Raw genomic sequence first — 27,759 nt, 5'->3', positions numbered from 1 at the left:
ACAGCATGCGATCACAGAGGACCCACAACATGCTGAGAATAACTGTTGAGTGCTCGGCCCTCAAACTGGACATCTGTGTCACCCTGTAGCAGGAATCTTAAAAGTTCTTATTAATAAAATCAAACCCGAGGCCAGTTATTGGGGTCAATGCTGGAAGATCAGAGAGACAGAACAAGCCACAGCTATCTCACCTTGCCAATTCCTCAGCTGGTCCTGTTTCCTCAGACTGGAAGCTTCTGTGTCCTCATCCAGAATGGCTCTCAGCTGAACTGTGCTGCTCGAAAGCCTGAAGCTTAACCAGCCACATGCTTAACCAGCCAAATGCTGCTAGTTTCTGGTCCTCACGCCTTATATATCTTTCTGCTTTCTACCACCACTCCCTGGGATTAAAGGCTGGCTTTCTGGGATAAAAGGTGTGTGTCACCATGCTTGGCTATTTCCAATGTGGCCTTGAACTCACAGAGATCCAGATGGATTTCTATCTCTGGAATGCTAGGATTAAAGGTGTGAGTGCCACCATTTTCTAGCCTTTGTATTTAGTAGCTGTCTGTTCTCTGAACCCAGATAAATTTATTAGAGTACACAATATTTTGGGGAACACAATACCACCACATCACCCCCTCAAAGGCTAGGAGAAGTCTGCAGAAAGGGGGCGGAGGGGATGTAAGAAACTGCAGAGGACAGGGAGGAGTGTCATGAAACACTGTCTTCCGGACATGACTTGACCGTTGAACCTTTGAGCTCAGGGCCATAGTGGCTACCGACACCAGACTAGACCCACCAACATTCCAGCACAGATGGGGAGATGCTCACACAGCTTCACCCCTCCCCAAGGAGCTAGAGGTAATTAATGGCTGCCGGGAGGGAGTCATATTCCCCTTGGTGTAGTTACTGGCAAGTTGTTATTCATCAAGTAAATAACCGCCATCCATACTCATACAGGCCACCCTTATTAAATGTAGTGGGACACACACACACACACACACACACACACACACACACACACACATGCACACACGCACACACACACACAGAATTGAAAGTAAGGAGACTTGGAAAGAAGAGGAGGTTCAAGAGGAGGAGGAAGGGGATGAGGATTGTAAAGGGGAACAGGCTCTAAGTACATTTTATAGATATATGTATGAAATTATAAAAGAACAATTTAAAAATAATAGCAGGTCCGTATACAAACCCACACAGCTAAAGCCATCTGATTTTTAGCAAAGATGCGAAAAACGTAAGTTGGAGAAAAACATAAATAGCATCTTCAACTATGGGTGCCAGGGAAACTGGATGTCCACACAGAGAAGAATGAAACTAGATCCCTGTCTCTAGCCTTGTACGAAAATCAGCTCCAAAAAGACCACAGACTACGAAGAGACTTGAAACAAATGACAGAGGGAAAACCAGAGACCAGACCTAGAGACTCGGCATCGGTGGCCTGGAGAGATGGCTCAGTGGGTAAGGAGCACTGGCTGCTCTTCCAGAGGACCCGGGCTCAGTGCCAAGCACCCCCATGCTGGCTTCCAACCATCTGTGACTCCAGTTCCAGGGATCCAACACCCTCTTCTAGTCTCCTGGAGCATACAAGTGCACAGTCACGTGCAGGCAAAACACCTCTACATTTAAAATAATTTTTATTAAAAAGAAGAAGATTTGACATAGGCAAGGACTTCCTGAATGGGATTCCAGTTGTCAGGGAATGAGACCAACAACTAACTAACTTCAGAAGCTTCCGCACAGCAGAAGAAACAGTGGGGGGGGGGGAGGGCAGCCTACGGAACGGAAGAAAATCTTTGGCAGCTAGACATCTGACAAAGGATTACTATGTAGACTATACAGAGAACTTACAACTAAACAGAAGCTAACCAACCCTATCAACAAATGGGCTGATGAAATGAAGGACAGTTCTCAGAAGATGAAGAACAAAGAGCCAATAAACACCCCCCCCCCAAAAAAAAACTGTTCAACCTCACCAGCCACCCGAGAAACGCAAATCCAAACTCCACTGAGGTTCCACACCACCCCGGGGAGAATGGCAGCCACTAAGAAAACAACCACACACAATAAGAGGGGGAGAAGGAAGCTGGGGTGCTGTGCAAGCCCGAAGACCTCAGTCTGGACACCTAGCCCCCCAAATGAAAAAAAAACGGGGCATGGCCACATATACCACCTAACCTCAGTGATGTGCGAAGGAGAGAAGGAGAGGCAGGAGGATTGCTGGGGTTAGCTGGCTGGCTCCAGTCTGGCTCTAGCTTCAATAAGCCACCGTGCTGAAAGAATATCAGGACACTAGATGGCCTCCTCTGTCCTACACACACACACACACACACACACTAAAACACACACACACACACACACACAGAACAAAAAACGGTCAAAGGTGTGGACAAAGGGGAATCCTTACACACAGCTGGTGGGAATGTAAACTAGTCCAAACCATGGTGGAAATCAGTTCCTCAAAAAACTAAAACTGTGTCTCCCATATAACCCGGATACCACTCCTGGTATTTACCCAAAGAACTCCGTCGGCATGCCACAGAGATCCCTGCGCACCCTTGTCCACTGCAGCACTTCATAACAGCCCGAGTGTCGAACACCAACGCAGGGAGGGATTTTCAAAGTTGTCCATATGCACACACGTGGAATGGCTTTCAGCCACAGAGGGCAAAGCTGTGTCATTTGCGAGGAAATGGGGGGCAAATGGAGACGGTCGCATTAAGTGCATTCAACTAGTCTTGGACTGACAACTATGTGTTGTCAATTGTGGTTCCTAGACTGTGTATAGCACCCAAAGTCACCGGTGTAGGTACGGCATGAAAGTAGAAGTGAAACTGCCTGAGGGGCAGAGGAGACTCGGGAGAGGAAGAGAGAAAGGGAGGGGAAGAGTGGAGGGTGGGCTAGACGTACAATAGTCTATGTATGAAAGCGTCTTTACGGGACACAGCACATGCACACTGAATACACAATGAAATTACTTTCAAGTGTGCATTCAACAAGAGACTCGCCATCTCTCTGAGTGTGTGCGCCTCCTCCACAGAGCCCCGGACGGTGTCAAAGGGGAGCAGAGCAGAGGGAGCCCAGGTCGATGTGCTGTTATTCCTGTTTGCAATATGATGATTAATTCTGTCACTCTGAACCTTCACAGTGTGCTACGGCTTGACGGTAAGATGCCCCCACACGTGTGCACAAACATGTTCGTGCACACACATGGGGTTGCAGGCTGGTGGTGCTGTTTGGGGAGGTTGTGGAATCTCAGGAGGCAGGACCTAGCCAGAGGAAGTGGGTCATTAGAGTGTGGCCCCGGGGGAATTACAACCCTGCCCTCCCTCCAAGAGGTCTCAGCTTCCTGCATGCCCCAGGGTATAAGCAATTACCTCACACTCCTATCACCGAGGGGCAGCACCACACCTTCTCCATGATGGATTGCAGCCTCTCAAGCCAGGGGCCAAAGTGAGTCCGTCTGCCCTTGAGTTGTTCCTGTGAGGTCTGCAGTCTTGGCAAGGAGAAGTCACTAATACTGTGGCAATAATACCTAGAAGCATAAATGCTCCGGAGCCCCAGGCGTTCCGTTCATCCAGATGCGCCACGAACAGGTGGCAGTGGGGAGTTTGATCCCAGCCAAGGGCTCACCCCAGCCAGGCTGGCCTTGGGCAAGCTCTGCCTCAGCTGTGCCCAGCCAGATGAACACTGCCCTAACACACCTCCCTGAGCACACAAGGCAGCCAGCTACCAGGGTGTGGCTCTCTGCCACACCTGCAGAAGACAGCCCTCTCAGGCACAGGCTTTCCCCAATTAAAGGAACAGGTGCTTCGGAAATGCCTTGAAGAGGTTAAAAGGCTAAACAGTCACACAGTGATCACCTTGGTCCCTCAAGACCCCTGCCCTCTCTGAAACCAGATGTGGCCCCCGCCAGCGGGCATACACACACATAATGAGAGTGTCAACGTTTGTAAACTGACCACAGAATCACTTTTAGAAAGCCTTAACAAAATGGAGTCAGGCATCCTGGAAGGGAGGGACCTCATGCACATGTACCTCATCAAAAACATAAGACCTCACAAAAAAAAGAAAGAAAAGAAACAACTATTACAAAAGACTCCCACAGCTAAGGCCACTTCTATGGGGGCATCTTTCCAGTAACAGCAATCCAAATACAGCTAACCTGCAGCCCTGATGCTCTCCCAGCAACAGTCAGGGCACAACTCACTGCCTATAGCAAGCCTTAAAAAACAGTGAGTTTATTTTAAAAACAACCTGCTTGTACTTCTCCCTTCTTCTTTTAATAGTCTCCCCAGCTGGGCCTAAGATTCGTCAGAGCACCCATATCTCGGCTTGGAAGCCTCTGCAGAGTCCAAGTTCCACTCGGGTTCTTAGGAGTACATTCTCCCTGCTGTTGCTTGAGGCTGACATGAAAGGCATGGAGGTGAACATGTACCCTGTACCCTGCGACATATCACTACAAGTTTGAACTTGACCTTAAACAAACAAAAAAAAAAAAGTCACCCAGAGGCTGGAAAGAAAAATCCCTCATACTTCAGAGCCATGGCTCCAGGACCAACATGGAGGTCTGCCTAGAAGGCAGCCCCTGGGGAGTGGAAGACAGGGAGGAGGCTGTGCCTTTGGTACAGTAAGAAAGTGTCTGAGATGAGGCGTAGATGCGAACAGTTAGGTCAAGAAAGACAAGACTTACAGCCCAAGCAGAGAATTCAGGAAGCACTGATACTGTGGTAGCATCTTCAGCTAGTTCCCAAGCTCTGTGTCGTCCCGTGGACTACCTCTCTGCAGGGTGGGGAAGCAGAGCTGTGTCCCATCACCGGGACTCACCCAGCCAGAGATTACCAGCTCCATCAGCAGGGAAACTGAGGCTCAATGAAGTTAGATGACTTTAGAAGGATCCATGAACTCAGCATGGAAGCACAGGCCTGCTAAGCAGCAGGGCTCCCTTCCTGGTGTCCTCAGTGGGTAAGCCTGGAAGCAACACTGATGTCTACTGAGGCCAGAAAGAAATGGTGCCTATTGTAAAATAACCATGGTGACACAAGCCTGTTGTCATGAAGATGGGCTCTACCTTAGGGCCAGCCAGCACTCTGTCAGCACTGTGAATCCACACAGGAACTTTGGGTGGGGAAGAAATGATAGACATATCAAGCAATGTTACCAAGCAAAAAGATATTTAGGGGACGCTGCTGTGGATTCACAGGTCCCAGAGTTTGGACTTTAAGAAAGGCAATCTGGTCCACTCCTCACCACACAGATGTACACCAAGTCAATGGGAATGTATCTAGCCCCTAAGTACACAGGAGGCAGGATCTAAATACATACCCTCCAGCCCCACCCTTCAGCTGTTTTTACTCCCATCTCACTCAGTCAGGGCTGCCTCAGCAAGCTCTTGATGAATGCCAACACCGACCCAGAGGCCCTGAAACCCTGGGGCTTCCCTAGACAGAGCAGAATGCAGGAAAAAGAGCCAAGACTTCACTCCAGACCTTGGGTCAGGTCCCAGCTCCTGCTCTTACTGTCTTGTGGCCTCTTTATCAGGGCGTTGCCTCTGAGACCTGGCACTGTTGGAGGGGTGAAGGCATTAGCCCGAAGCACAGCCACCCTCGCAGGACAGAATGACGCAGGGAACACTCACCCCCACACCAGCGACCCTTGTGGCCTCCAGAGCCACTACCTACGTCAGGGCCAGGTCCTCTGGGCCACCAGGGCGCCCGGCTCCACCTGCCTTCGGACCCTGCTCTCCGCACCCCACCGTCCATCTGCCTCCTCCACCCTGCCAGGCCACTCAACCTCAGGCAATTTTAAAGAGAGAAGGAAGTCGATGAACTCTAACAGCCCTATCATATTGATTCTACTTCCGGTACACACGGCCTGACTTCCGGTCTGACTTTTAAAGTCAGAAGTCCCACTCTCAGCCCGCCTCTCTGGGCCACGCCCCTTCCCTGCTCTCTGCCCCGCCCTTCCGGAAGAGTTAAAAAAAAAAAAACCTGGGAGTCAGTCATTTGGCACATACACACAATGAATAAATACATTTTTTTTAAGTCCATCCTTTAATGTTTTATAATATCCCTCATTTTCTTCAATTGGAACACCTGGCCACCTTACCTTCAGGAAAGCAACCTTTCCTATCATAGTTGGGAGTCTCACCCAAAGTTAACTCACACCCAATCGCTCCCTATTACAAAGACAGCCATAGCTGTCTCCACCACCCCCAGGGCTGGGCTAGGGCCACTGAAACCATCCACTGGCTATCAGTTCTCTCCAGGACAGAGATTCTGCTCCAGAGCACACAAATAATGAAAGCCTTGGGGGTGGAAGGCTGCAGTTTAAGAAGGCCAAGTTCACCTCAGCACAGCAAGTTCTCAGGAAACAATAGAACCAGCAGGTGTGTTCGGAGAGTATAAAGCCACTCAAGGGGTTGGGGATTTAGCTCCGTGGTAGAGCGCTTGCCTAGCAAGTGCAAGGCCCTGGGTTTGGTCCTCAGCTCTGGGGAAAACAAAAACAAAAACAAAAAACCCACAACTCAAAAAGGTGCTTCTCAAACCCCCTTTGTCATGAGTGGAATCTCGTCCTGCTCTTCCCTGGGCTCAGGGTCTCTGGCCACTTTCCTCAGACCCACATAAAATATATTAGAGTACACAATATTTTGGGGAACACAATACCACCACATTTCCTCTCTTTTTGTCTAAAATTTAAAAAGCTTATAACTAATACAAGAAAAACTATCCAATAAGTATATACAATATATACAGCCAAAAATTACATTAATGATGTCTAGTCCATTAACATTTGACAGATTCAGATAAAAACTCCATTATATATATTAACAACGTCCAGTCCAGTAACATCTGATAAACTCAGACCAAAAAATTTTCATTACTTATCTTATTTAAAGCAAGTAGTTCCTTTTTAAAAGTAGATTCCATAATCTCCCTTTTTATCTGGATTATTCCATAATCTCCCACGTGGTGTGCAGAGAGAAGCAGGCTCTCTTCACCCAGGTCCCAGACTCATTAGCACTCCCCCTTCGAAGACTGTTACATCCAGGAGTCTTGCTTCCTCTGGGCATGGTGGTTGAGAGCCTGATGGAGGAAGCCACAGCACAGGCCCCAGGGAACACTCCACAAATGCACAAACAGGAAGTCTGGAACCCAGAAGGAGACCTGGCCCATCCACCATGGCCCGCCTCTTCCACCTTCCTGACAGCCCAACAGGTGCAAACTGGATGGAGCAGAACACACACACACACACACACACACACACAAACACACACACACACACACACACCCCAGGAAACCTGGTCTCTCAATTCCCACACCCAACCACCTCTGCTGCAAAAGGAGACCTGTCCATTGCGCCAGAGAGCATGTGAGGAAGCAGTTCAAGATGGCCCCAAGTATCTCAGGATATCGTGCTTCCAGACTCAGGAGCAGCAACCAGGACAAGACTGTACCAGGCAGTGTGCAAGCATTCCTAACGAGACAGCTAAGGAAACAAGGCCCAGAGAGGCAGAGGCACTCACTCCAGACCTACAGCTTTAAGTAAGTCAGGAAGGAAAGCCCAGTCACTTCCCAGCTGCAGAAAGAGCTGCCTCTTGTTTTATTTCCTACCCTTTGAGTAGCTCGGTGCTGGCATGCTCACAGAAGATGCCAAGAACACAGAGATGAGCAGCCAGGCTCCTTCCTGCACATCCAGCCACGGCCTCCAAGACCAAAGCACAGTGACAAAACCAAACACCACCAAGGCATCCCATAAAACAGTAATTTCTAAACATTCAGGTTGACACTGTGCTTCCAATATCACCATACATTTCAATTTCCCACCACAAACACAATTTCTGAAAAGAAAAAAAAAAAACTGCTCCTGTGAATATGTTAACACATTCAGAAACCAGATCCGATTGTCACTGGAGTGAGAGTTGTTTATGGGGCATTCAGGAGAACACAGCCAAGCTCCCCTCCCAACACTCTGCACACGTGAACTCCTCTTTGTCCTTGACCTTCTCGTGGATGATCTTGCCAGGTGCTGAACAGGGCAGACAGTTTGAGGTGGGAAATGATGATATATATTCTGCAAGAATAACTAAGTGTTGCGACAGAATCTATACCCTCTTTAGACAGAATCCAGTACAAATGAGGAAATATATACAAGCCATAATAGCCTCCGCTTCTGCAGCTCTGAGTGCCAGACTGTTCTAAAGCTTTTAAGCAATTACTGCTCTGAAGCCTGTGCACGCTCTGCCCACACCAAGATGAGCCCTCCAGGCTGGGGAGATGGCCCAGCAGGTACAGCACTTACCAATTAACGTGAAGCCTGGAATTCTGATCTCCAGAACCCACATAAAAGGGCTGGGCACGAGGGCCCTCCTGTAATTCCAGCACCTGAGAGGCAGAGACAGGGCGTTCCCCAGAGCAAAGTGGCTGCCCAGATGGTTCAGTGAGAGCCCCTGCTTCAATATGTAATGATAGAAGGTGAGGGATGATTAAGAAAGACAACTGATGTCAACCTGAGGGGAGGGGGCACAGGTATGCACACACATATGCACATGCACACATGTGAACACACATGCATGCACATCCATAATTAAAAAAATAGAGATAAAAGGAGTTACCTCCTGCTAGTACGCCAGCAGGAAGGGTGAATTCCTTAGACAATATGACATAATTGGTACAGCCAGCAGCCGGAGGGCAGGGCTCTATTGTCTTGTTCTCATCTGTTCTGGGGTGTGCCTTCTAGAGACCATTTACTACGCTCAGACCCAAGGCTAGAACTACAAGGTTGTCCGTCAGGTCCATCAGAGAAATAGCCAAGCTAACTGCATTTATAAGACAAACAGCTCCAAAAGCCCCAGCAGTCCGCATGTCTGAGGAAGGGCAGCTGCCCCTTCTGAGGTGGTATAAAGCATTGCGGATAACTGACACATTATTTTAGTCCTTCAAATTTCTTGGAGAAAGTCCTCTTCTTTCCCTTATTTTGTCCTCCCCCCCCACCCCCCCACCCCGAGCTGAGGACTGAACCCAGGGCCTTCAAGGGCTCTACCAATGAGCTAAATCCCCAACCCTTACTTTGTAGGGAAGAATTCAGCTTCAGATAGGTTGTAGGAATTTGCAAATATCCCCACCAGAATGCAAAGGCTACAACACAGTTGCAACTCTCCCTCACCGGCTCTGGGCAGACTCCCGGGCAGCATACAGGAACGCCTTATTAATGTGCACGGGACCCTCAAGAGGTCTCCCCAAAGGCCCTAGCCCTCCTTTTGTTTCTGCCCCAACTCTGCTGCAGTGAGTCAAAAGGCCAAGCGTAAGCACACCACTGAGGACCGGTAGGAACGGTTGGTGACATCCAAGCAAAGAATAACATCTTTCTGTGGTTTCCACATCCTTTCCACGCTCAGTGTGGCTTGACATGCATAGGGTACTCTCAGCAGAGTGCACCTGCTGTGTGCACAGATCGTCTAGAGATATGCTGGGGACCCAGCGGGAGGGGGACAGAGAGTTCACGGGTGTCATGGTTTCTCTCAAGAAGCTCCAGGAAGTACGGTTGAGGGTGATGAGATGGGGAGGTGACTTGGAGCTCAGAGAATGGGGTGCTCAGCCCACTGTGGGGTTACTCACCAGGTGACGTCAGCTTTGCAGCTCAGCACAGAGTGAAGGTGATCAAGGACAACATCTGGCCTGAGGACCTCTGCAGACCCTCCCACAGTCCCAACCCTAGTGTGGGCGTCCTGATGCAACCCTTACTCCAACACACATACACATACACACACACTCAAGGAGCTCCCAGTTGAGTTGGGAAGATACCATAACTAGCCCAGGTAGTACTTAGCCATGGGGACCCATGTGATGGAGGGACCGTTGAAGTGGGCCTTGGCTGTGGTAAATGAGAACTTACAGGGTGAGGAACAGGGCCCGAAGGGAGCTGAGAGGCACCTAGGCAGACAGAGCAGCAGGGACCCCAAGTTTCACTCACCTACTCACTGACCCAGCAACATACCTGTGTCTGCTCTACCCTGGGCCTGGTGCTGACCACTGGAGTCTCACAGTGAATGAATGAATGAATGAATGAATGAATGAATGAGTGAGTGAATGAATGAAACCATCCCTCCATCCATCCATCCATCCATCAATCCAGCAAAGCCCTGCCCTGTACTAACTACTCTGGGGAAGAAAGACTCTGAAGGAGAAGGGCTACATGGGGGGACCAGCCTGGGACAGACAGACAGAGGCGCAGGAGATGAGCAAAGTACCTGAGGAGAGGAGCCTGGGCCACGTCAGAGGTACCAGGAAGGGTGTGGCAGGGGAAGGACACAGCAGTGCACAAGTCAAAGGCGGAGCCTGCTGAGGTTAGAGAATGCAGGTGGCCCTGCAATGGAGGGCAGCCGGGATTTCCAAGGTTCACGTGCTACACCCCTAGCAGGTGACGTGGCGTGAGGAGGCGGGGCCTTGGGGAGCCCTCATGTTAGGAAAGTGATGTCAGGACAAAAGAGAGTTTGCTTCCGCCTGTTGCCGCCACAGGGGGATACATGAAGACAATGCCACCTGCAGCCCACCAAGAGGACCCCACCAGACCAGAACTGCCCAGAACCTTGACCTCAGACTACATAGCCTGTGACATTGTCAGAAGCAATCTACTGGAAGTCCCAGCCTCTGGGGTTTGTTGGAGTGGTCCAAGCTGATAATGACTGATGTCCACCAATACAAGCAGGGGCACCTGGCCCTTGAAGAAGTCATGCAGGTAGTAACCGGAGTCTGGGTTTCACCTCTGCTGTGGGGGCCCCTTCAGCAGTGAGGTGACACCCCCCCCAGGTATGAGTTTGAGAATACATCTCCCTGACTTGGTTCACTTATCCCACTTCCAAAATGTCTCCCATAAATCCAGAGCTACTCCAAGGGGGAAGTGAAGAGGGACCCTCAAACGCTCCAAGAGGCACAGGATCCTTAGAGGAAAGGCAAGTGTAGGTTCCAACAGAGCTCCTGGCCCCTCGGCCAACAGTGGTCCTGGAGGCTCCCAGTCATGATGCTTGGAGTTGGGACAGAAGAGCTAACCACAACACTGACACACTCATGACAACATGGACACAGGGGCCGGATGGAGGACAGTGGCCAGTGTCTGAAATGCAGCCAGGTCTCCCGCACTCAGGGTGCAGAGTCCATTTTTCAAACCTGGATGCAAGAAGTCTTCAGTCTTGAAGATGCTGGGGACTGGGAGGTGTGATGACTGGCTCAGTCTGGTTTTATCTCGTTCTGGGGTTAGTCAATTCCAGGCTGCCATACGAGCACTCATCACCATCCTGATCTTCGGTACAGCCATCTAATCCTCTCCAGGGAAGAGACCTGGGCCTGCATAGCTTATGGATGTTGCCAGCTACAGGAACATTGTGTGCATTGTCACTACACAGGACATTTCCATGGTGACAGCCAAGCATGCTGTCAGTCAGCATGCCACAGGCTGCTCTGACAACAGTGGTCTCCTAAACTTCATTCCCAAAAGTTAAATTCAGCGAAGTAAAATAGTCTTTAAGAGAAAACCAGTGTTGGCAGAGATAAAGAGCCGAGCTGGCAACGACAAGTCCTAGGAGCTGAAAGAGGACAAATGTGATGGGAAGTCATCACTCGCCTGTTTTGTTTATAAGAACAGGATAGTTTAGCTGGGTTTTTTTTTTTTTTTTTTTTTGGTGTGTTTTTTTTTTTTTTTAACTGGGTGGGGGTTGGAGAGAAGGATCAGCAGGTAACAGCCCTTGCTACACAGGCATGGGGGACCTGAATTCAAATCTCCAAAACCCACATAAAAATCTAGGTGTGGCCACATGTACCTGCAACCCCAAAGCTGTGATGGGGACTGAGACAGGAGGATCGCTGGGACTTGCTGGTCCAGCTCCAGGTTCAGTGACAGACCCAGTCTCAAAGAAACATGGTGGAGGGTGATAAAGACAGCCCACGTCCTTCATGGGCTCCACCCTGCACACAAATGTACATAACCATACACCAACACACACATTTTAAAAATTAATTGATTAAAATATCGTGTTTAGACACTTTATTCTGAGGATGAGGAAATGGACGAGGTGAGGGGTACAGATATCACACAGCTCAGGGACAACTTGAGCAATGTTCCTGCTTCATGGGTAGAAACCAGTCAGGTACCCTGCCTTTGACAAACAGAAACAACCCTGGGCAGCTGTGGGCAAGTCAAACCCAGGTCCCCTGGAACCTCCTCCCTAGACCCTGGCCCACAGCTTGTCTTCACCCCTCAGCCTTCCCTCCGTTCCCAGATGTGCAGCCACCCACCATCCCATGAAGGGAGAGCACAGCCCAAGAGCCAGGACTTCTTCCTTTTGCAAGAAGGGTGGAGCAGTCACAGGGCTGCTGCTGGGCCAGGGACACTGTCCCATGAGCACCAGTTTGAAGACAGCGCATATATATATATATATATATATATATATATATATATATATATATATATATCCAGGAAGGACCCTGCAGCCTGCATACAGCTAAGGTCCCCGGGCCACCTGCCTGCTGACTCGGTAGACGAGGACAGCAATTCCCCCACTCAGAGGAACCTGTCAAGCTGTCAACTACTTCAGAAAAAACACCCCTGCCATCCGGTCTGCAGTGGGAGGGGCTGTCAGAAGCTCCCAGGGAACTTAAAAGACAGGCTGCTGGGTCAGTCGCAGGGAACCAGAGGATGTGAGGTCATGAAATGCTTCCTGGAGCTGCTGTTGCCACTGCCAGCTGGGACCCTCATCCCAGAAACTCTTCTCTGTCTGTTCACTGTTCACCTCTTTAGAGAGGCTCCTTCCAGCCCGTGTCCCACACCCTTACCCAGGCCAGGATCAATGCGCCTATTAAAGCTTCACTGACAATACGTCTAGACTACAAATAAACACTGTATTACCTCGATGCAGGAGGCCACTTCCCAATCCTTCCGTGCAGTAAGAGGGAGCAGGGGCAGCAGCCCCGCCCACCCAGCACTCCCATCAGTGATGGAGAGACAGGAAGATGAGTCAGACCTCCACCAGGGTCGGGTAGAGCCTGGTGAGGGGCCACCGAAGGGAAGGTGAAGTGGACTTGAGGATCCTGAGGCCTAGGGGAGGCTGGAGTGTGGTGGGAAGGGGGTGGTGTCAGCACTGGGGATAGCAGGAGGGGGTATTAGCATTGGGGGCAGGAAGACAAGAGCAGCAGGCAGGGCTGGAAGGTAGAGGGTAGCAGTCATGAAGAGGCAGAGGAAAGGCGGGAAAACTTGCCATAGCAGGCCAGAACGAACCAGCCAGGGAGCGGTGGGTAGAGGGATTGGGATCGGGGGTGGTAAAACAGAAGGAAAAGTGGGGCCTTGGGTGTCGCCCGAGGAAGAACTCTGCACCCCCTGCTGACATCTACAAGGGCCTGTTAGAGCGAGTGGCTTTCCAGCCTGCTTGAGTTTCCCCATCCCTGTCAGCTCTGCCCAGTCCATCAACAAGAGTGCTGCTCTCAGCCCTCCTCAGAGAGCCTTGCTTTAGCAAGCACAGTTAGTGAAGGACTCATAGTCAGCCAGAGAATAGGCTGAGAATATGTAACTGTGAGTGCTCAGGCCTAAAGGGGTATCTGTAGTATCCCACCCCTGCCTCGGGGAACATGGGGGGGGGAAGGTGCTGGAGAGTAGGGGCCGGTATATCAGTGTCCTCTGGGCATGACGGGACTAATGTACTCCAGCTCACAGCAGCTATGACTGCCTGCACAAGAGCATTCATACTGCATTCAGTATGGATGGCAAGAGACTCTTGAGGCCCCAGCTGAGGAGCTATCAGTAGCCAATGGCTGCTGGGGAAGGGAGAGTCATTTTTCTTCAGGGATGTGGCCCCCGGTAGGTTGCCCCACACCCATGTGCATGTAAACAGGCTGCACTAACTGGCCTCCATGGGCTACATGAAAAAGGAAGAGAGCATGAAGTGGGGAGGGGGGCAGGCAGGAGGAGCTGATGAATACGACCAAAATATACAGTAGTCATATATGAAATTTTCAAAGAATAAAAAATGCTCAAAAATCAGAACATTTAAGAGTGGGCTATTGGATTCAGGGTGTACCTCAGCAGTAGAGCATGCCTGGTGTGTTTGAGGGCCTGGGTCTCATCCCCGGCACCACAAAGCATGCAAGGAAACTAAGTATGTGCCTATCATTATTGAACGCTTCCCTTCACTTCCGGGTTTTACTCATGGATTTTAGCGTTAAGTGCGAGCATGTTTATAACTGCTACCTAGGCCTGTAGCACTGACCCTGTTTTATCCTTATAAAATGTTGCTCTTCATCTCTAATAATTGTTTTATTTTAAAGTCTATTTTGTTTGCTATCCACACAGCTACTCTTAGCTTTTTTTGGGTTTCTATTCCCATCTTTCCACATCTGTTTACACCTCTGGATCTAAAGTGTGTCTCACAAGGGCACTGTTGTGGTCCAAGGGTTTATGTCCCCAGAATTCACCTGTTAAAACCTAACAAATATGGTGGCCTGAGGCAGGGCAGGGACATGATGGGTGAAGCTCTGCCCTCCCAGATGGGTTTAGATCCAAGGGCCAAGCAGCCTTCCCTGTGACATGAGAACTCACCAGAGAACCTGCTGGCTATGGGGAAGCAGACCCTCACCAGACACTGCATATCTGGGTGTCCTGAGTTGATCGTTCAGCCCCAGTGTGTATGAAAGAAACCTCTCTTATTTACAAGCTGCCAGCCTCAGGTATTTTGTTACAGTAGACCAGACAGACTAAAGGAGCTGGATCATCTGCTTGATCCATTCTGATGCTAAATATCCATCTTTTGATTGGCTTGTTCAACATAGTCCTATTTAATGGCATCACTGGTGTGACTAGATTTGCCTCTGCCATTTTGGCTTTTTTTTCTGCTTTATTATTGTTTAATAATTTCAAATAGGTAGATAATGTTTCTTTTGTTATCAAATTCACCCCATCCACTCCACTCCAACTCCTCTCCTGCCCCACCAACCATGTTTCCCTCCCTAACTGAGGTGCTGTTTTTATTAAACGCACTGAGTCCACACAACGCTGTCTGTATGTACTCGGGTTTAAAACCATCTCCTGGAGTATGTCCCACATCCCTCAAGGAAACTGAGCTGACTATCCCTTGCCCGTGGATTTCCATCCTGGGTCACTTTTGTTCCTCGGCACCCCCCCCCGCCCCCACTTATTGCCTCCTTTCGCATTAAATGAAGCCGGTATACACTCCACATATAATTCAGGAACAAGGATTTCAAAGAGCTATTTCTGTTTAACGTAGACAGACAATTTTAAGCTTCTTAAATGGCTCCTTTTCAAATCCATCATGTTTTTCCCTATCTGGTGCCAGTAAATGGGAGCAAATGGACCCTTCATCGAACAGTCACAGGACACCAGCTGCATTTTTAAATGCCTGCTGCTGGCCTCCGAGGCTGGGGCATCTGAGGCACTCAAGTTGTTCTCCTCAGCAGAAGGCAGGATGAGGTCATTATGGTTTAGGCATCTCCTTCATGACATCTGATGGCAGCCCAGGGCTTCAGAGCAAGGTGAGGTGGTGGCGGCTGGTATTTTCAAACGTTATGCCTTGCTCTTGAGAACATCAGCATGGGTGCCAAGGAAGCTCCAGGGAGTAGAGGTACATTATGCACCTTCTGAAGTGAACAGGTTGGACAGCACCCCAAGTTCTCAGCCTACCTCGATGCCCAAGTGACGACACCACTTGGCCTCCTAGTTTACCTGCAAAACCCTCCTCACCATTCACCAGAAAACTTGAAAGACAGCTGCCACCCAGCAGCCTGGGACCTGTGAAATCTCAAATTAACAACTTATATTGTGAGATGGGTGATTCTGCACCCTTCCTGTCTTCTGGGAGGACCCTCATTTCTGATATCCTGCAGCAACAAGGCTCATTTGTGTCTTGAAGCATCTTGTGTTCGTTTTTAGCAAAACTTACTGAAACATGCAGAGGTCTCGGGAGTGGGGCTCATGCTGAGCCACTGGGATATTTCCAGGCACAATGTGCATCAGTGAAACTCCCATGGTAACCAGTGTAGTAAAGAGGCCAGACCCAAAGTGGAGCTCACCGCCCTTCTGCTTTTTTAGATGGTGAAAAAACTGCCACCATCCTGAGCCTGACAGACTCCAAACCTCGCTGGAGAAATCCAATCAAAGGCTGCTTAATGCTCCATCACCCGACTCCCTGGCTTACCAGGCATCCTTGCCAACAACAGAGAGGCTTGCTGTCTAAAGGGTGTCCTAAGGTGCACTGGGGAGAAAGGCAATGCAATGTGGGCCTTCCAAGAATATAGAGTTGGAAGGACATTTTTCCCCCAACATTTCCTGCCCCATTAAAAGAGCAGAGAGAGGACACACAGTTTTACCCATATGCCCTAGCTGTTACTCTTAGGCTCTTGGACAGCATGGGGGTGCATCACTGTGGTGTCTGGGGATCAGACAGCTATCACTGGAGGTGGCTGCTCAGGGCACACAGTGACCTTACCAAGGGCAGGTGGGTCCAAGGAAATCAGACCCGCACATTTCAGTTTATGTGTGAGCCCAGTCCAATGCTGATATCATGGCAACTTGAGGCCAAAAAGCCCCAAACCAAGTCTGTCAACCCACTGAGTGCTCTAGTTGCATCCGACCCTGGGATCCCGCTGTGAGTAGACAGCACTTTCCTCCTTGTGGTACACTTCAGGGAGGCAAAAAAGTCACTGGCAGCTTCAACAGTTTGTCTGGGGCATTGATAGAGGATGCACAGAGCAGCAGGGATCCTGGAGATGTACCTGACTCTTCCTGGGGATGGGGCATGATGCCTGCCAGCAGCGAAGGATCTTGGGAGGAAAGCTGGTAATGGAGCTGAACTCCAAATGGAGGTGTGCTCAGTGGCCCGGTGGGAAAGGCAAACAAAGAGAGCCTGCCCCGTCATCGGGAACAGCAGGTTGATAGTGCAGCTGACCAAAGAAGTCCATTCCCTTCCCTGAGGATGCTCCGGGGACATCCCCGGATCTTCATTCATTCCTGAAACTCAGAAAACACCACACACACACACACACACACACACACACACACACACACACACACACCTAACACCTGCAACCCCACAGTCCCACTCATTTCAGTTTAGATGTGAGCCCAGCCTGCTTCTGCCTTGATCCCTGCCAGACACTTTCAGGCAGTGTGCAAAGGAGGTCTGACCCTTTGCAAGCTTATGCAAACTGTCCCCAGGGTCCCTTTCCATGCAGAGTACACACTGGGTGATACCCCAGGACACCAGAGCTCCCAGGGAGAAGAGGCTTGGTTCCCTTGGGATTTCACTCAGCACACAGTCCCCGAGCTGGCCAGGCAGAAAGTGGTAGATTAGGAGCCAAGGCTCTGGCCTCACCCACACGGGGAGGTACTGGGAGAGAGCTTAAGTTTCAAGGGTAAAATAGTGCAGGCAGCTGAGAGAAGCTGGTGCAGATGGGACTCCAGGAGTAACTCCAGGAGTGGCCCAACACTCTCCAGACATGTCAGAGCGACCACCGTGGCGGCAGGTTAGAGATAAGCAACTGTGAGCCCCACCCCCACCCCCAGAGCACAAAGCCCGGAGCGGAGCAGAAAGCCCTGCAGATGGGACCATCAGCACTTCCTGTTACAGTCTTCCCAGAGCCCCTTTGGGCTGGTCTCCTACTGAGTCTGTATTTTCACTCAGACTGTGTGCTCTGTGGGTCTCACTCCTCCCCCACAAAGTCAGCTGCAGGCCCTCTAGATTTGGGGGCCCAGGCCCTACAAGACACAAGAGGGCCTGCTATGGACAAAGGTTCTTTGTCACTGTTCATCATCGGGCTGAGCTTCTTGAGCTTCTTGTTTGGGGGGGGGGGGAATGAGGCATAAACCTCTCCCTGGCCCAAGGTCACACAGGCAACAGAGAGCAGAGCAGTGGGAAGCCCATGGGTGTGAACACCTTGTCCCACCAACATCTAGCCTCGGGAGCTTTACACTACAGACAGTTCCCCAAAGGGACACTGTCACTTCAGTCGTGCAGGGTTAGAGCAAGCCCCAGGCCTCGTGCCCCTCCCCCCCACCCCGCCCCACCGCCAGCCTCTCCCACACTAACCAGCCTGTCACTGTAAATATTCCAGTGGTTACATCGTAAAAATAAAAAAAGCAACAGGTGATATTTAACAGTGCTTTTCACTTAGCTCAAAACATCCAAAGCAGGACCACCCCTCCCCCCCATATGCTCAAGGCTCACCTCCCCCATGGGTTTATTCATATTAGAAAGTCTATCTTCATGCCTGCTGAAGCCATGTCTCAGGGCTCCGGAGTGGCTGCAATAGCGTGGCGGCTCAGCTCAGTTCTCCTGGCCATCCCAACACAGGCACCTGAGTTCCCGAGCCTGAGGAAACTCATCACAGTCTGATGACCACCTCCAGCAGGGACACCACCAACCTTACGTTGGGCTGTCCTTTCATGCATTAGCAACAGCAGCCCCAGGAGAAGCAGAGACACCCTCCAGATTTCACAGAGGAAGTAGTAGTACCCAGAAAAATTAAGTCCTGTGCCCTTGAGCCCAGAGCTAGCAAGGTAGCATGGGGAAATTAAGTCACCTCACCTCCACACAACAGCAACGTGTGTTTAGGGCACACGGACACCATCCGGATGCCTGGCTCTGAGAGTCAAGCAAACTTGGGAAATGAGTTTCTACCTGCAGGATGCTTTATTCCAGTGGGGGGCAGGGGGCATGAGATGAAGAAAAAGAAGGAGAGGAAGTCATTGCAGACCACGCTGACTCTCAGAAGGAAACAGTACCAAAGGCAAGGGGAAAATGGAGTCCCTGCCTGCCACAGCAATTTAAGATGGGAAAGATGCCAAGCAACCAGCTGGGGCCAAGGCAGAGGGCAGTCTTCCCAAGAGCAAACAGCAAACAGAAATGCTCCTCACAGCAAGAGCCCGTCATCCTGTTCCAGAAACTGGCAGGGAGGTGGCCAGGGTTCCCTTCAATGTGCCAACTGCCTCCCTCGGCCATTCCCCCAGCCCCCACCTCCTCACTCCAGTTTCAGGATATACCCCCATGCTCTTGCTGGGGAGAGGAGGAGCCAAGAAAGCATTCCCCTAGTTGTATGTCCCCAGCAGAGTGCTGGGCACGGAGGACCCATTACCACCGTTAAACATGTGGTTGACAGATGACGAAATGCAGGAGAGAAGAAAGTCGTGACACTGTGTGCAGTCTCCACCGCCACTCACAGTCAACCAAGGTGGAAAGGACCAGGATGCCCACCAAGGAGGAGTGGGCACTCAGGATGCCCACCAAGGAGGAGCGGGCACTCAGGATGCCCACCAAGGAGGAGCGGGCACTCAGGATGCCCACCAAGGAGGAGTGGACACCAGGATGCCCACCAAGGAGGAGCGGGCACTCAGGATGCCCACCAAGGAGGAGCGGGCACTGAGCGGGCACTCACACGTTGAAACAGTATTCAGTCACAAAAAAAAAAAAAGAACAAAGTGCCGACACCTGTCACACCTGGGCAAACAAGTTAGACAAAAGAAGGTGGTCACAAAAATGAGGGTGCGACACGGTCCTATTTATATGACTCTCCAAAATACAGAGGCTGAAGGCAATGCTGCAGGGGCTGGAGGCCAGGAGGGGCAGGCAATGGGGAGTGACAGTTAACGGGCATGGAGGTTTCCAAGAGAGTGGTGAAAAACCGTCCTAACCGGGCAGGGATGGCTGCACTCTGCATGCACTCAATACCGCATGTACTAAATAATGCGCATACTGCATGTGCTGCACTCTGCATGCACTCAATACAGCATGTACTGAGTAATATGCGTACTGCATGTGCTGCACTCTGCATGCACTCAATACTGCATGTACTAAATAATGCGCGTACTGCATGTGCTGCACTCTGCATGCACTCAATACTGCATGTACTAAATAATGCGCGTACTGCATGTGCTGCACTCGGCATGCACTCAATACTGTCAGTCTACACTTTGCCATGGTTAGCTTCACATTCTGTGAATTTACCTCAGGTTTGTTTCTTTTTAAGGGGAGTCGGGAAGAAGAAGGAAAAAGGGGGGTTGCCACAATGGAATGCAGACTGTGACTTCATTAAACAGTGTCCTGTGCTGGCTTGCACAGGTACAGTGCCAGCCTCCAGAACAGGATCAAAAGGTACACAGGAGAAGAAGGGCCATCTTCTCTGTCACCCCTCACCTCACTTTTACGCCTCAGCTTTCCTGGGAAGTAGGACACCCCTCCCATGGCACACCCCACTCCCTCCACCCCCGAGGAAAGTACCAAGGGCTCCAAACTCAAAACCCCGCAAGGGAGAAGCTAGAGGCCAGAAAGCTGAGCCAGCATGTCCCTCTGACCTGGAATACACAAGCGCATTACCACCACAAAGCCCAGGCCCTACTGGAGCACACAGAACTTCTTTTATTCCTCAACGTGGCCCTTCGGCCAAGCCACGGCCAGCGGGGGAGAGCGAGCAGGCAGCCAGTGCCCAGTCCCAGGTTGCCATGGTTAGGTTGGAGTCATCAGGGCACTGGAGGGTCCTGAGGATATATCCAGTCCCTGGAGAGGGGAAGAGGACACCTCAGGCCACACTCACCAGCACAGAATGGCCCAATAGCTGCCTGCATGTGCTGTCCCAGGGCACAACCTTACTCCTCCTGTCCACAGCACAGTGCTAGACCAGGCCTTCCCTGTCTCTTGTCCCATCCTTGCGTCCAGGGGATCTGCAAGCATGGAAACTCAGTGTTCTATTCTGCTTTCTGTCCCGTGATAAAGCACTGACCAAAAGCAACTTGGAGCTGGGGAGGACAGGGTTTATTTCATCTTACAGCTGAGAGTCTGTCATTTGGGAAGCCAGGACAGGAACTCAAGGCAGGAACAGAAGCAAGGGCCATGGAGCAGCGCTGCTTACTACTGGCTTGCTCAATCTGCTTTCTTATACAATCTAGGTGCACCTACCCAGAGTGGCATCACCCCCCAGTGAGCTGGGCCTTCTCACATCACAGCAATCAAGACAATACTCCATAGACAGACCCACAGGCCAATCTGATGTAGGCAGTTCCTCAATGGACACTCCCTCTTTCAAGGAGTATCTAGTGATCCTCTGATGTCCACTTGTAGCTATGACAGGGGCCTTCCCCTCTAGAAATAAATAAATGTCATTAAATTATTTTTAATTTTTTTATTTCATGTGCATTGGTGTGCACATAAGTCTGTGTGAGGGTGTTGGCTCCCCTGGAACTAGAGTTGCAGAGAGTTGTGAGCTGCCATGTGGGTGCTAGAAATTAAACTCGGGTCCTCTGGAAGAGCAGCCAGTGCTCTTAACAACTGAGCCATCTCTCCAGCCCCTAAAACATTATTTTTAACTACGGCATCCTACCTCTAGCCAACTCTGAGTCACAGACATAGCACTTTGAGCCACACTCTTTCATTGTTGGCCCCAAGACCTTATGTTACTATCACAATATAAACACAGTCCAATTTTAAAAGTTCCATTCCTTAAAAAATTTCAATGATTAGCCGGGCGTTGGTGGCGCACGCCTTTAATCCCAGCACTCGGGAGGCAGAGGAAGGCGGATCTCTGTGAGTTCGAGGCCAGCCTGGACTACCAAGTGAGTCCCAGGAAAGGCTTTAAAGACCATCATCTCTTTAAAAATCCAACATCAAAAAAAAAAAAAAAAATCTAACATCAAGGCTGGCGAGATGGCTCAGCATTAAGAGCATATAAGCTCTTGAAGAAGATCTAACATCCACAAGATGGCTCACAACCATGCATAGGCATGTACACAGTCTACATACATACATACAGGCAAAACATTCAAACACAAAAAATAAAATAAATCCAAAATTTTTTATAAATAAAAACCCAGAGGCTAGAAAAATAGTTTGGTGGTTAAGAGCACTGGCTGGGCTTGCAAAGGACGCAGGCTTGATTCCCAGCACCCACATGGTGGCTCATAGCCATCTGTAACTCTAGTTCCAAGTTATCTGATGCTCTTTTCTGACCTCTGCAGGCACCAGGCATGTGTACACACACACACACACACACACACACACACACACACACACACACACACACACAGAGTATACTTACATATGTGCTGGCAAAATACTCACAGACAAAAAAATATAAAAATAATAAATAATAAGCCGGACGGTGGTGGCGCACGCCTTTAATCCCAGCACTCGGGAGGCAGAGGCAGGCAGATCTCTGTGAGTTCGAGGCCAGCCTGGGCTACCAAGTGAGTTCCAGGAAAGGCGAAAAGCTACACAGAGAAACCCTATCTCGAAAAACCAATAATAATAATAATAATAAATAATAAATCCAAATTCTGTCAACTGTGGGCTCCCGTAAAATCCAAAACAAGTTATATACTTTCTTATTTCGAGAGGGAAGGACCAGGCCACAGTTCTAATCAAACCAAAACAAAACCCACACTTAACAATGTGAAAAGCTCCAAGTCCGTCTGGGACTCACTCGTGATTTTCTGGGCTCAATTGACTTGGTTATATCCACTCTCCAGTTCCGAATTCCACAGCACATAGCTTGTCCTGTCAGCTGTAGCCAGTTTCCCAACCCACCTGCCACTGTCCTTGCCAGATGTCCCATGGTGCCAGCACCTCCAATATTCTGGGGTCCAATATCTTCAACGATGGCTGTCCTGGCCTTCAAATTTCAGCTTCTCTCTATGACCCCTTCAATCCTGAGATTTTCACTGCTGGTGAGGCTGTACCTTCACCAACGGCCTGGCCTGGCCTCTCATGGTGCCAAGCCTCTGCTGCTCTCCATGACCCCTTCATGCCTTCAAAATAAGTACCACCACAGACACTCTTACACACGTTACCAAGTTCTGCTGCCAGCTTGAGATGCAGACTCGACCCACTCTGGACCACAGACAGCTTCTATGTGCTGACCCAGAGGAAATACTTCCCAAAACATTTCATTTCAGGGATGCTGGTCTTTTATTAACCCCCACTGATTCTTCAGCCCCAGTTGGCCAGAAACTACAGATTTTTTTCATTCAAAATATCCCATGAATGGCGCAATAGAGTCTTAAGCCAGGCCCTCAGAGTCTGCACTGCCCTCAGCACCCTGTATCTTCCAAGCTCCCACAGAACAGCCCGTTACGCTCTGAGCACTCAATGGCTCTTCTAGCCCAAGGCATCAAATGCTCCACCATCCCCCAAACAACATGGTCAGGTCCATTGTAGCAACACCCCTCAGCACCACTTTCGGATCTAGCTTGCTTTCTGTCGCCGTGACAAAACACTGACTGTAGTTGGTTGTTTGCACTCTTTACTCTCTTGGGGGCTCGCCATCCAGCTCCCAAGCAAACACACACGGAGATTTTTTTTTCTTACTTGTAAATGCCCAGCCTTAGCTTGGCTTGTTTCTAGCCAGCTTTTCTTTCTTAACTTAAATTATTTCATTTATCTTTTGCCTCTGGGCTTTTACCTTTCTCTATTTCTCTCTCTCTCTCTCTCTCTCTCTCTCTCTCTCTCTCTCTCTCTCTCTCTCAGAGAGGGTTTTGAGACAGGGTTTCTCTGTGTAACAACAGCTATAGCCGACCTGGAATTCACTTTGCAGACCAGACTGGCCTCGAACTCACAGAGATCCGCCTGCCTCTGCCTCCAGAGTGCTGGGATTAAAGGCATGCGCCACTACACCCAGCTCTATAGCTTTTCTTTCCTTCTTATTCCCTGGAGTCCTCCTCTTTCTCTTCCTCCTCTATCTTCTTCATCCCAAATTTCTCCTGTTTATTCTCTCTGTCTGCCAGCCCTGCCTATCCTTTCTCCTGCCTTGATATTGGCCATTCAGCTCTCAGGTGTTTCAGACAGGCAAAGTAACACAGCTTCAGAGAGTCAAACAAATGCAACATAAAAGAATGCAACACATCTTTGCATCACTAAACAAATGTTCCACAGCATAAACAAATGTAGCACATCTTAAAATAATATTCTACAACAATTGACCCATAGCAACTTCAAGGTGGGGGGAGGTGGGAGTTGTTACCATCCATCACTGAGGGAAGCCAGGGCAGGAACTGAAGTCAGGGTCTTGAAGGCAGGAACTGAAGCAGAGGCCATGGAGAAGTGCTGCTTACTGGATTGCTCCCCATGGCTTGCTCAGGCTGCTTTGTTAAACAACCTAGAATCAACTTCCCAGGAATGGCACGGTCCACAGTGGGCTGGGCCATCCCACATCAAATATCAATCAAGACAATGTTCCATCAGACCAAGCTGATAGAGGCAATTCCACAATTCAGACTGCCCTTCTAAGGTATGTTTAGGTCTGTGTCAGATCGACGAGAACTAAGACACCAGGGCCATTGACTCTCACCAGATGAGGAAACTAAAATGCAGGGGATCCCGAAAGGTGCAGATATTTGCACAGTTAAAAGCTAAAAGGCAAAGCTGGCATTGAACCTGAGCCTGACATTTGTACTGGGCAGTGAGGGTCAGTAAAGAATTCAGATGCAGTTTAGGATGATAGAAAGTTCTGGAAATGGGTGACAGCCACGGCTACAGAGCAATGCAAATGTGCTTAGTGCCACAAACTATGCACTTAACCAAGATTACTATGATAGCCATTGTTAAATAGCAAATATACAGTTAATATCAAAATATTTTAAGAACTGATCAGCAAATTTTGACATTAGATATAAGATATCCTATACTCTATGACTTGAAAAAAAAGATATACTATACTCTGTACCTCACAAACAAGTAAAATTCAATGAGTGGCAATAAAAATATAAAACTCCAAGAAAAAAAAAAGAAGAAGAAATAAAGAACACAGGCTTCCTGCCTCCAAACTTGTGGGCTGTGTGACCTGGACAGACTGTAGAGCCTCTCTGTGCCCATTTGTTAAGAGATTCCTCCTCTGGGTTTCTCTGGAGTCAGAGACAGCACTGCTCACAGGGCAGCAACCCCTCTGCCTGCCACACCAGCTCTGTCAGGTTCAAGCCACAGCAGCCACCAGCCATCCTGCACAAAAAGGGCAGGGCAGGGCTGTGCTCCAATAACCTTATTTACATCAGCACCAGCGGCCAATCCTGCTGTGGACCCTAGTGCTTGGTAAGAGCTTTGCCATAATGTTCAAAGAACTATGGCATCTGCCACTGTGCAAGTTCAAGAGAAGCACACCTCCTGAGCAGCTTTGAAAGTACATCAAAGCCAGAGGCAAGGGCAGAATGTCATCTCCCAGCCCATCACCCCCCTGTCCTCTACGGCTGTCCTCAGAATTCTGGCCTTCTCTCTATTACGTCCAGTCAGGGCCTTTCCTTAAAAGATTGATTTTTATTTATTTTATGTATATAAATATCTTCCCTGTGTGTATGGCTATGCACCATTTACGGGCCCAGTGCCTGCAGAGGCCAGGAAGAGGCATAGAACCTCCTGGAACTGGAGTTGCAGATGGTTGTGAGTTGGCATATGGGTGCTAGGAACCCAACCCAGGTCCTCTTCAAGAGCAGCAAGAGCTCTTAACTGCTGAGCCGTCGCTCCAGACCCCCAGCCAGGGTTTTGACCCAGCATGCCATTACCTCTCCCAAGTCATCACTGTCTGGTTTCTACTTCCTTCCTTCCTCTCCACTCTCTGCTCAGGCTTTCAGAGCTCACCGCCCACCCCCACCCTCACTCCCAGCCCCACCCCCACCCTGGTGCTCCTGCTGCCTATGGCCCCTGTGTCTTCAGGGGCCTGTGGAACCACATAAGCAAAGCAAGCATTTCCCCCAAGGCTTTGGGGTCAGGGGATTGCTGGCCAGCCCGGGACCCTCTTCTACCCTCAGACAACAGCAGCCCCAGTGGCTGGGGGGGGGGGGGGTATGGGGGCATGTTTCCACAGAAAGCAGCGCCACAGGAAGGTGGTGATACACTGCCCAGCGGGGCAGCATCTGAGGTAGAGGAGGACTCACTCACTGATCTTCTACTCCTCCTCTTCACACGATCTCTACCTGCATGGCACGGTGGGGCTAAAATAAGATCCCCCACAGCAGAAGTGGGAGGTAGAGCAGCGCAAGCTACTCTCCTTATATAACCTCCGCTCCCCCAGAGCACAGAGACTGCGTGCCTTGCCTAGAGACACAGAGCCACGGGGGCCTGAGCTCACCTCACCCATGACTGTTTCTTAGGATCACCCGCTTAGCTGGGAAAGGGCAAAAGAACTTCCAGCATTGGGCATCTGTTCTGTGACAGAGCTAAAGGACACAGGTCATCACACAATTGTCATCATGACCATTTAATAAGAAGACCACACCTCTGATTCCCCCAAACAACTCAACGAAAGAGAAACACTGTCCCCCTTTATACAGGAAACAAAGAGTGAGAGAATTTCGTCCTCTGGCCCAGGAGCTCACAGCAATAAGAATCAAGACGTAGGTGAGTCTAGTAGGTACATTCCATCACCTTGGAGGAAGAGACCCACCCGAGAGAGAATGGGGACCACAGGACTATCTCCCCAAGGGAGGACCTTTAGTCAGAACCCCCAGGTGGGAAACACCTGCCCGTTCGTTCCAGCTAAGTGGCATGGAGGGTCTAAGACACTCAGTTCCCCAAACCCCTAGTGGGCTGGATCTGACTCAGGGGAAACCCCCACAAATCCTGTTGCTGCACACGTGTGGGAAGCTCTGGGAGGTACAGATAAGGAGTCACACAGTCTGGTAAATAAAGAGAAAACCACAAGAACGTAACTCGAGTGCAAGGCCTTATCGTATGGAGTTCCCAAGCAGACAAAAGAGGAACATTATTTTAGAGAGAGAGAAAAAAACATTTTTTAGAAAACTTGTGTGCAGACATGACCATGGAGCACAAACGTGGCTGAGACCGGACAGCAGGAAAAGGATCAGGTGGGCCAGGGACTCTGATTGGTGGGGACAGTGGGACTCTGCAGATGGTTTGTGGTACAGGGAATAGCAGTCTCATCCTCTCCTGAGACCACGGACCTTTTCAGGACTTCTTGTTGCAAAAAGGGCAAGGTGAGAATTACCTCCAACTCCTGTGCAGCTCCCAGCAATGCAACCTGGAGCAAGGTCCCATGAGCATGTTGCAGAATCCTCAGCCTCACAAACGGACTCACAAAACGAGCCCCCTCCGCCCCCACCTCATTTCAAAGCAGTCCCTTCCAGTTGTCCCGCCCAGCGGATGGAACTGCCATCAACCAACCCTCTGTCCCGGAGAAACAGCCAGCTCCTCCCCCACCTTTGCCCACACATCAGAGCCTCCCAAGTTACAGGAGGTGACATCAGGTGTGGCTGGCCTTGCCCTCTTCACCTGGGCTGGTTCGGGAGGCGCAGCTATCCACCGTGAAAGCCCAGGGTGACAGGCCCTGCCACACCCGGAAGCTTAGACCGGCAAGGAGCTTCTACTTTACTTTGATCTACAAGGATCTGGCCAAATGAAGGAAGGGCGTGCCCAAAATGGGAACAACACAGCAAAGGCCAAGGTCAGTGTGCCTGAGTACGCTAAAGGCAGGTGGCTGGGCACGGCCAGTGGATGTATCTTTGAGCCTAAAGCGTAGAGCAGAGACTGGCAGAGAAGGGGGGGGGGGATGGGAAGAGTGTGCGGGAAGGGAAGCGAAAAGGCTTTAGCCTGCCCAGTGGCCTAAATGGGCCTATCCTCGGGATCCCGCAGCTAGGAGGATGGAATGATGTTCAGAAGGCCTAGGAATGCGTCGCACAGCGCAGATCCCTAACACGAGGCCATTAGCCAGGAGCACGGCATGGTACCCGGCGAGGTGCACTGCACCGCCCAGCCGATCCTGGGGCCAGTCC

General features: G+C 50.2%; 1 protein-coding gene and 1 long non-coding RNA gene across 8 annotated transcripts in view; one reads left to right on the top strand and one right to left on the bottom strand.

Moving 5' to 3' along the window:
* The window catches only part of Jakmip1 (janus kinase and microtubule interacting protein 1), a 122,529-nt gene that overhangs the window by 93,887 nt on the left and 883 nt on the right, over positions 1–27,759 (bottom strand). The window contains exon 1 of one of the 7 annotated variants that reach the window (XM_037208886.1): positions 3,378–5,879. The exons of the other annotated variants lie outside the window; for them this stretch is intronic. The gene's annotated coding sequence lies outside the window, so the exon portion shown is untranslated. Of the gene's footprint in view, positions 1–3,377; positions 5,880–27,759 lie in introns of those variants that run through there. 7 annotated transcript variants of the gene reach the window in all.
* Positions 27,110–27,759, top strand: part of LOC119088613 — a 36,212-nt gene continuing 35,562 nt past the window's right edge. The window contains exon 1 of the long non-coding RNA XR_005092269.1: positions 27,110–27,431. This is a non-coding gene — a long non-coding RNA (uncharacterized LOC119088613). The remainder of the gene's footprint in view (positions 27,432–27,759) is intronic.

Source organism: Peromyscus leucopus, chromosome 10 (genome assembly GCF_004664715.2).
Source record: "Peromyscus leucopus breed LL Stock chromosome 10, UCI_PerLeu_2.1, whole genome shotgun sequence".
NCBI classification, from domain to species: Eukaryota; Metazoa; Chordata; class Mammalia; order Rodentia; family Cricetidae; genus Peromyscus; species Peromyscus leucopus.
The sequence above is the reverse complement of the archived record's forward strand: the minus strand, read 5'-3'. Positions and strand labels throughout refer to the sequence as shown.